The sequence below is a fragment of the Pyrus communis genome, chromosome 14, assembly GCF_041283825.1.
Source record: "Pyrus communis isolate YQ-2024b chromosome 14, ASM4128382v1, whole genome shotgun sequence".
Classification (NCBI taxonomy): Eukaryota; Viridiplantae; Streptophyta; class Magnoliopsida; order Rosales; family Rosaceae; genus Pyrus; species Pyrus communis.
Window position 1 is genome coordinate 11,868,319 of NC_142578.1, and position 10,200 is coordinate 11,878,518.

The 10,200-nt window shown below is 44.2% G+C and overlaps 2 long non-coding RNA genes across 3 annotated transcripts; both read left to right on the plus strand.

Moving 5' to 3' along the window:
• Positions 1 to 1,298: 1,298 nt before the first annotated feature.
• LOC148691240 (uncharacterized) lies at positions 1,299 to 3,228 on the plus strand. Its single transcript, XR_015956025.1, has 3 exons — positions 1,299 to 1,604; positions 1,706 to 1,809; positions 2,308 to 3,228. It is a non-coding gene; the product is annotated as an uncharacterized LOC148691240 (long non-coding RNA).
• Positions 3,229 to 8,621: 5,393 nt separating this feature from the next.
• Positions 8,622 to 10,200, plus strand: LOC148691241 (uncharacterized). 2 transcript variants are annotated; one of them, XR_015956006.1, is made up of 3 exons: positions 8,622 to 8,737; positions 8,839 to 8,942; positions 9,320 to 10,200. It is a non-coding gene; the product is annotated as an uncharacterized LOC148691241 (long non-coding RNA). The 2 variants fall into 2 exon arrangements; XR_015956005.1 differs by having other exon boundaries at positions 9,335 to 10,198.

Here is a 10,200-nt window from a genome sequence, read left to right on the forward strand (position 1 = left end):
GGAGATCCATTGGCCTAACCCCCCCCCCCTAACCTTGTGGGCGCGTAAGCCTTAGGTTCTTGATCAAAGGTGTTGATTGTTTTGCAGGTGCTTTTTCGTCAAAGCTAGAGATGGCAAAAATTTGCATCAACGAAGATGTCGTTCCAAAAAGTTTTCCTCTAAATGTCGAAAGCTAGATTGGATAAATATGGGTTGATGGTCATTAGATTAATGCTCTTGTTTCTACATTAGGCTATAGTTGGTGATTGGCTTTAGGAGCTCATAACGCACAACAGCTGCATATAAGTCCTACTTGAAGACAAAATGGCAGCAACAAACATTGACAATAATGAAATGGAGGATTTTGCTTACCTTTTTGTACTTGAAGACAAATTGCAAGTTCTTCAGTTTGTGTCAACAACTAATATTATTTAGTTCAGATAGTTCTGGATAGAACTGATCTCGCATGATTTTAGGTCGACGATTAATCGATTCATAGAGTTCTGGAGAGAACTGATCCAGCATGATTTTACGTCAACGACAAATATTATTTGGTCACCAACTAATATTTATTGGTTCGGAGAGCTCTAGACAGAACTAACCTCACACGATTTTACATCGGTGACTAATATTATTCGGCTTAGAGAGTTCTGGATAGAGCTGATCCCACACGATTTTATGTCAACGACAAATATTATTTGGTTCGGAGAATTTCAAATAGAACTGATTTTGCACGATTTTAAGTTGATGACCAATTTTATTCGGTTCAGAAAGTTCTGTAGAGAGCTAATCCCATATGATTTAGATATACGATAACTATTAGGAAAATTTTATTTCAATCCATATAACATCTTTTTACATCCAACTTATTCTTTACATCCATATTATTTTTAATTAAAAAAATAGTATCTCTTTTAAGCCCAAATTTACTACCTAAACTATCATTCCAAACCCAATTCAAAATATAAATTTATCTTTATACCCATTTAATTAAAGAAAATAAATCTCAAATTAAATAATTTGGTGAAGTTTCAATTGTTGATGGGAATGAAGGCTTTTTAGAATTCAACTTCTGTGGACAAGTTGAATAATTCAGTAAAGTTTCTACTTGTTTATGAATCTTCCATATACCTAACTCTTCAATTTCTTGTTTTCTTGAATATCCTTATCCCCGTGATTTTATTTGCATTAGTGGTTTCGTTAATGTAGTACAACAATACGCCCATAGTTGATATAGCACAACACAATTGCATGCAAGAATTAATGGAATTGCTTGAGCAGCAGAAGATACTTCAAATGTTGTGTTTTCAAAGAAACTGTGTGACAGCCCGTCCCGGGAATTTTAAAACATACACGTGAAAAGACGATTTTGCCCCTAGTGCGTTTCCTTTACGTGTTGTGGTTGTTTTGGGTTTTTGTTGGCATGTTTTGGGCCACACACACACTAACCTACACCTACACACTTTCCCTGCCCTGTACCCCCTATCCCGTGCCCAGTTCCCTTCCCCATTCCTCTTCCATTGTACGGACACACACACAAACACACTAAACCTTCACAGATCGAAGAAACCAAGCACATATCCATGCTCGTGAGGCTCGTAGGAGTCCAACCATACCCATTTCAGGTAAAAATACCTTCGTTTTCACGTCGAACTCGGGATGCCCGATTTTGGTACCGTTCATGCACACGTAATTTCTCATGTTTTTGGGAATTTCAAGCTTGTAGGAAGCTTGGTGAGGTCCCTAGGAGGCTCGGGGTGGTTCGTTTGAAGGTTTTGGACGTCGGGATCACGAGTTTCGAGGTTGGCCGGAGTTGGGGTGATTTTCTAGGTGAGATTTTGTGGATTTTAGCACTTGAAAGTAGTATGATTGTGTCCCTCTTGTTGTAAGCTTCATTATGGTACCAATTTTATGAAATTTGGTTGAAAAACGAAGAAGTTACAAAGGTTTGAAGTTTTTACGATTTTCCGGCGCCGGAGCCTCGCCGGAGAAGACGACGGAATATTCCGTCAAATCTGACGGAATATTCCTGACGCCGTTGACGGTTACTGTTAGGGATAACGGAATATTCCTGACGGCATCAATTGACGCCGTCAGCGTGCCAGGCACATGCCTGCGCGTGGTCGGCGCATGTGGCCGTGCCTTGGCTGGCGCGTGGGGGCGCGTGCGACGGTGAAAAATTATTTTAAAAATATGGGGATGTTCCTGAGGTTGAGTAGATCACGTTGGTGTATTTATACACCCCATTTGAGCATTGTATGAGAAGTTATTTCTAAAGGTTGGTTATGTGTTTTAAAATTAACGTTTTTGTAGTTGTTTTGCATATAGGTGAATCCTATCCCGAGGACGAGCGTGGTCACTCGAGGCAGGGGGGTTACGACCCTTCCACATACCAGTGAGTGGGCTTTTGGTTTTCCGTATATACCTATATACTTATATTTTCCCAGAAAATGAATTGTATTGTTTATTCGTTATATGCCATATATTATATTGCCATTTGTTATGCATGGTTACTTGCATTTGTATATATGTGTGTATTGGTGCTGCGGACGCACAGGTAAGTGCCAGGTGAGTGGTGATTTATATTTACGTTCAGTAGTGATTTTAGATGCATAGAGAGCTCATAACCTGCACCCCCGGTGTTAGTGCTCCCGCCCAGAGTTGGGCACAATCCTTCACGTGATGTTCACCTCCTGCACCACACGCTCAGCTTGGATCCAAGTTAGGTGCACAGTCCTGTCTTACAGACCACTTTAGGTGGTTCCAACTCGTAGGTGACCCGCAATTACTCGCCCAGCCTTCACGTGATCGTAGCACTTGAGCGTATATATATGTTACACCGAGGCCTGTCGTACAAACCACTTTAGGTGGTTCCGACTCGTGTGCAGGTCTAGTTAGTGAGATTGAGATTTGAGCTCTAAATTCAGCCGTACAGGTCACGTTAGGTGACTCCGGCTGCCAGATTATATGACAGTGATATGATTATACCTGAGCACTTGCATTTTATTCTGAGGTTTTGGCACGGCATATTCTTGAGCATGATTGGTATATATATATATATATGTCTATTTTCTGGGAAGTATACAGGTTTTACGGCGAGGGGTTATAACTTATTTGTTAAATGGTTTTCGAAAAGCTTTGTTTTTGCCTACTCACGCTTTTGTTTTGCGCCCCTCCAGGTCCTAGTTGGCTAGCACGTTTGGTGGTTTCCCAGAGGATTTTCCCGGCATTTCTGACAGATGATCACCAGCGTAGGACCACCTTCGGGTGTACTTTTGTTGCGACATTTTCTTTTGGACTGCTTTAGGCTTTATGCTCTGAACTTAGCGTCACACTTATGCTTGCACTTGTTATTACTTTATGTAAAACCAGTTTTTATTTATTCGTATTACTATTTCCATTATTATTTTATTAGCTTCCGCACTGTGCACATGGTTACGTCATTTCCACGTGACGGCCAGCATGCCCTAATCTCGATCGGGGTGTGTCAGTTTGGTATCAGAGCCTAGGTTTGGCAGTCCTGTGCTTTTGTGAGTATTCTAATGGTTTTGGTGTCTTCTGTCAGAATTATGCCGCCTCGTCGGGAACCACGTCGCTCTGCTGAGCCTAGTTTCCCCGATATTGCTCAGCTGGGGGAAGCTATTGCTACAATTATTCAGTCGGCGATCCGCCCTTCCCAGAGGACTCCTCTGGAGACTATGTATAATTTGAAATTGGATAAGTTTGAAGGCAACGAGGGTCATGAGGGTGCAGAGCGATGGTTAGAGTATATTGAGAAAACTTTTCGTGTTTTGCACAGTCAGGGGAATCTCCCAGTTGAGAAGTGGGTTGAGACGACATCATGGTTTTTGGGTAAGGAGTCTGCAGCCTCGTGGGAGCAGGAACTTCGTCGTTTGACTCCAGCTGAGAGGACTGACTGTGATGTTTTCCAAGAGTTGTTCAGGAGAAGGTTTGTGCCTCCTGAGTATATTGATCGTAAGAAGCAGGAATTCACTGAGTTGAGACAGGGGAAGATGACAGCGAATGAGTACTATCGGAGGTTCACTGATTTGTCTCGCTATCATCCAGATGTTGTTGGTAATCCGGCGGAGATGCTTCGTCGTTTCCGCTTAGGCACTAAGAAGAAGTGGCGTTCGATGGCGACCACTACCCACTGTGATACCTACCAGGAGTTTTATGAGATCCTGTTGAGGATTGAGGATTCAGAAAATATGCCGAGCGAGAGTGAGGAGGAAGAGAAAGATGGTAATCAGAAGAAAGATGATAAGGGTAAAGGTCAGGCGTCGCTCGGGCCTCGTAGGACACAGAACTTCAAGAGGGGTGGCACTAGTTCTAGCTCTTCTAGCGGTGGTTTCAGTGCCACTGGTCAAGGACGTGGAGGTAGGTTTGCTGGTGGTGCTAAAGGCCAGAGACAGGGTGATGCTGGTAGAGGTAGGGCCCCAGTTTGCTGTAGGTGTAATAATCGACATTTTGGTGAGTGTAGGCGTGGCAGCAGTGGTTGCTTTACTTGTGGGCAGATGGGACATCGGGCTGTAAATTGTCCCCAGAGTCAGCAGCAGAAGCCGCAGCTGACTTTCTTGTCGCCACCTGCACCGATTCAGCAGATTCAGGGTCCGGGTGGTTATGGACAGGCAGGTCGAGGTGGTGCCTACCATTATCAGGGGGATGCTGTTTCTTATGCCCCGGGACAGTATCAGTATCCCCAGGACCCATATTCTCAGGGTGGTTATCCTTCGTATTCTGGCGGCTATATGCCGTATCCTCTAGTTTCAGCAGGCGGTTCTCAGTGGTTTCTGGGATGACAGTTTCAGCAGGGGGAGATTGCTACGAGTAGTGCGGGGTCTTCGAGGCAGTCTGGTCAGCCCAGTTAAGGGCGTGGCACTCAGAGTCGTGGTGGCCAGACGAGCAGAGGTCGAGGTGGACGACAGCAGACCCAGGGGCGTATTCATAATCTTTCTTTGCAGGATGCTCAGAACAATCCAGATTTGATCATGGGTACGTTAAATATCCTTGGTTATTTTGCTAGAGTATTAATTGATTGTGGTGCTACACATTCTGTGATTTCTCATACATTTGCTCAAGTGACGCAACCTCGCCCCACACCTCTAGGGTATGATTTAGAGTTCGCTATGCCTAGAGGGGAGAGATGTATTGTAGATCGTGTGTACCCAGGATGTCCAGTGATAGTAGAGGATGTGGTTATGCCAGCTGATCTTATCCCGTTAGACATTGTTGACTTTGATGTGATTCTGGGCATGAATTGGTTGCATTTCAATCGTGCCAATATTGATTGTTACGGGAAAATAGTTACGTTCCATCGTCCTGCACTACCTGTGGTTACTTTTGTGGGCGAGCAGAGTGGGGTGAGACATGGTGTTATTTCGGCTTTGCGAGCGAAAATGTTGTTATCTAAAGGTTGCCAGGGGTATTTAGCTCATGTGGTGTTAGATGAGGCCGTTCCTAGTAGAGTAGAGGATGTGAGGGTAGTCAGACACTTTCCCGATGTTTTCGCCGAGGATTTACCTGGTTTACCACCAGACCGAGACATGAAGTTTACTATTGAGTTGCTTCCAGGTACTAATCCTATTTCCTTGACTCCTTATCGTATGGCTCCCGCTGAGTTAAGGGAATTGAAAGTTCAGTTGCAGGAATTAGTGGATAAGGGTTTCATTCAGCCTAGTACTTCACCTTGGGGTGCTCCAGTATTGTTTGTGAGGAAGAAAGACGGAACTTTGAGGCTATGTATAGATTACAAGCAATTGAATCGGGTGACGATTAAAAACCGTTATCCGTTGCCGCGTATTGATGACTTGTTCAATCAGCTTCGAGGTGCTTGTGTGTTTTCCAAGATTGACTTGAGGTCTGGATATTATCAGCTGAAGATTAGTAGGGATGACATTCCTAAGACGGCATTCAGGACTCGTTATGGTCATTACGAGTTTCTGGTTATGCCATTTGGGTTGACGAACGCACCAGCTGCTTTTATGGATTTGATGAACCGGGTGTTCCAGCCATATTTGGATAGGTTTGTTATTGTTTTCATCGACGACATTTTGGTGTATTCGAAGTCCAAGGCGAAGCATGTTCGACATCTTACTTTGGTGTTGAAAAGGTTGAGGGAACACCAACTGTATGCTAAGTTTAGCAAGTGCCAGTTTTGGTTAGACCAAGTTGCGTTTTTGGGGCACATTATTTCAGCTCAGGGTATTTTGGTGGACCCTCAGAAGGTCGCAGCGGTGGAGAAATGGGAGCAACCGCGAACCGTCACTGAGGTGAGGAGTTTCCTTGGTTTAACAGGGTATTATCGGCGGTTTGTTAAGGATTTTTCTGTGATTGCTTTACCACTGACGAGATTAACGAGAAAAGACGTTAAATTTGAGTGGGATGATAAGTGTGAGCGGAGTTTCCAGCAGTTGAAGTATTGTCTCACTCATGCACTTGTTTTGTCACTCCCGGACGATAGTGGGGATTTCGAGGTTTATAGTGATGCTTATTTGAATGGTCTGGGATGTGTGTTGATGCAGCATGGTAGGGTGATTGCTTATGCTTCGCGACAGTTGAAACCTCATGAGTTGAATTACCCTACGCATGATTTGGAGTCTTTGCGTTGAAGTTGTGGAGACACTACCTCTATGGAGAGAAATGTAGGATCTTTACAGATCATAAGAGTCTTCAGTATCTTTTTACGCAGAAAGATCTTAATCTTCGTCAGCGGAGGTGGATGGAGCTGCTCAGTGATTATGACTACACGATTGATTATCACCCTGGTCATGCAAATGTTGTGGCTGATGCACTTAGCAGGAAGTCTCAGGGCCATATTAATGCGTTGTATGCGAGTTGTATTCCTCTTTTGGCAGACTTACGTTCTACGGGAGTGAGGTTGGAAGCAGAAGATCGAGATGTGGCTTTACTTGCTAATTTTCAAGTTAGGCCAATTTTAGTTGATCGTGTGCTTGAAGCTCAGGTAGCTGATGGGGAAACCCAGGAATTGATCCAAGCTCGAGATCGAGGAAGGAGGAGAGACCTTAGAGTTCGTGATTCGGATGGCATGTTGATGCAAGAGGGTAGAATGTTCGTGCCTAATAATTTGGAATTAAAGAAAGCAATTCTCGATGAAGCACATATCTCGGCTTACACCATGCATCCAGGAGCTACTAAAATGTATCATACCATTCGACCATTTTATTATTGGCCGGGTATGAAGAGGGAAATAGCTGAGTATGTGAGTAGGTGTGCTGTTTGTCAGCAAGTTAATGTTGTTTGTCAGCAAGTTAAGGCGGAAAGGAAGAAGCCGTTTGGGTTGTTGCAGCCGCTTCCCGTTCCAGAGTGAAAATGGGAAAATATTACTATGAATTTTATGTACAAGCTTCCGCGTACACATAATGGTTTTGACGACATTTGGATGATTGTTGATCGACTTACTAAGTCAACACATTTTATTCCAGTGAGGGAGAAATATTCCTTGGGCCGATTAGCGGAGTTGTTTATTTCGAAGATTGTGAAATACCATGGTGTTCCTGTGAGTATTGTCTCGGATCGTGATCCACGATTTACATCTAAGTTTTGGGTAGCATTTCAGGAAGCTTTGGGTACGATACTACTTTATAGTACGGCGTATCATCCTTAGACGGACGGACAGTCAGAGAGAACCATTCAGACTTTGGAGGATATGTTGCGAGCTTCGGTGCTACAGTTTGGTGATACTTGGCACAAGCGGTTGGATTTAATGGAATTTACCTGCAACAACAGCTTCCATTCGAGTATCGGCATGGCACCATTTGAGGCATTTTATGGTAGATCTTGTCGCACACCGCTGTGTTGGTCAGAGGTCGGAGAAAGAGTTTTAGTGGGTCCGGAGATTGTTGAGGAGACTACTCAAAATGTTCAGGTAATTAAGTCTAACCTGAAGGCAGCCCAGGACAGGCAGAAAAGTTTAGCAGATCGGCATGCTACGGACAGAGTGTATGAGGTTGGAGATTGGGTATTTCTGAAGCTTTCACCATGGAGAGGCGTTGTACGGTTTGGAAAGAAAGGTAAATTGAGTCCCAGGTACATTGGACCATACATGGTCACAGAGCGAGTTGGTGAAGTAGCTTACAGGTTGGAGTTGCCTCCGGAGTTGGCTAGAGTACATAACATTTTTCACGTGTCTATGCTTCGACATTATGTTGCTGATCCGTCTCATGTGATACCTCCTCAACCCTTGGAAATTAATCCAGATTTGACTTATGATGAGGAACCAGTGACGATACTAGATTGGAAGGAAAAGGTTCTGAGGAACAAGACAGTGAACTTAGTGAAAGTTTTGTGGAGGAATCATTCCGTAGAGGAAGCTACGTGGGAAACAGAAGATCGGATGAGGGATTTGTATCCTCGGTTGTTCTTTGATCACTAGGGGTTGCTGTATGGTTGTTTTGGAATTTCGGGACGAAATTCTAATAAGGTGGGTAGGTTGTGACAGCTGTCCCGAGAATTTTAAAACGTACACGTGAAAAGATGATTTTGCCCCTAGTGCGTTTCCTTTACGTGTTGTGGTTGTTTTGGGTTTTTGTTGGCATGTTTTGGGCCACGCACACACTAACCTACACCTACACACTTTCCCTGCCCTGTACCCCCTATCCCGTGCCCAGTTCCCTTCCCCATTCCTTCTCCATTGTACGGACACACACACAAACACACTAAACCTCCACAGATTGAAGAAACCAAGCACATATCCATGCTCGTGAGGCTCGTAGGAGTCCAACCATACCCATTTCAGGTAAGAATACCTTCGTTTTCACGTCGAACTCGGGATGCCCGATTTTGGTACCGTTCATGCACACGTAATTTCTCATGTTTTTGGGAATTTCAAGCTTGTAGGAAGCTTGGTGAGGTCCCTAGGAGGCTCGGGGTGGTTCGTTTGAAGGTTTTGGACGTCGGGATCACGAGTTTCGAGGTTGGCCGGAGTTGGGGTGATTTTCTAGGTGAGATTTTGTGGATTTTAGCACTTGAAAGTAGTATGATTGTGTCCCTCTTGTTGTAAGCTTCATTTTGGTACCAATTTTATGAAATTTGGTTGAAAAACGAAGAAGTTACAAAGGTTTGAAGTTTTTACGATTTTCCGGCGCCGGAGCCTCGCCGGAGAAGACGACGGAATATTCCGTCAAATCTGACGGAATATTCCTGACGCCGTTGACGGTTACCGTTAGGGATAACGGAATATTCCTGACAGCATCAATTGACGCCGTCAGATTGCCAGGCACGTGCCTGCGCGTGGCCGCTGCGTGTGGCCGTGCCTTGGCGGGCGCGTGGGGTTATGTCTAAAGGTTGGTTATGTGTTTTAAAATTAACGTTTTTGTAGTTGTTTCGCATATAGGTGAATCCTATCCCGAGGACGAGCGTGGTCACTCGAGGCAGGGGGGTTACGACCCTTCCACATACCAGTGAGTGGGCTTTTGGTTTTCCGTATATACCTATATACTTATATTTTCCCAGAAAATGAATTGTATTGTTTATTCGTTATATGCCATATATTATATTGCCGTTTGTTATGCATGGTTACTTGCATTTGTATATATGTGTGTATTGGTGCTGCAGACGCACAGGTAAGTGCCAGGTGAGTGGTGATTTATATTTACGTTCAGTAGTGATTTTAGATGCATAGAGAGCTCATAACCTGCACCCCCGGTGTTAGTGCTTCCGCCCAAAGTTGGGCACAATCCTTCACGTGATGTTCACCTCCCGCACCACACGCTCAGCTTGGATCCAAGTTAGGTGCACAATCCTGTCGTACAGACCACTTTAGATGGTTCCGACTCGTAGGTGACCCACGATTACTCGCCCAGCCTTCACGTGATCGTAGCACTTGAGCGTATATATATGTTACACCCAGGCCTGTCGTACATACCACTTTAGGTGGTTCCGACTCGTGTGCAGGTCTAGTTAGTGAGATTGAGATTTGAGCTCTAGATTCAGCCGTACAGGTCACGTTAGGTGACTCCGGCTGCCAGATTATATGACAGTGATATGATTATACCTGAGCACTTGCATTTTATTCTGAGGTTTTGGCACGGCATATTCTTGAGCATGATTGGTATATATATATATATATATATGTCTATTTTCTGGGAAGTATACAGGTTTTACGGCGAGGGGTTAGAACTTATTTGTTAAATGGTTTTCGAAAAGCTTTGTTTTTGCCTACTCACGCTTTTGTTTTGCGCCCCTCTAGGTCCTAGTTGG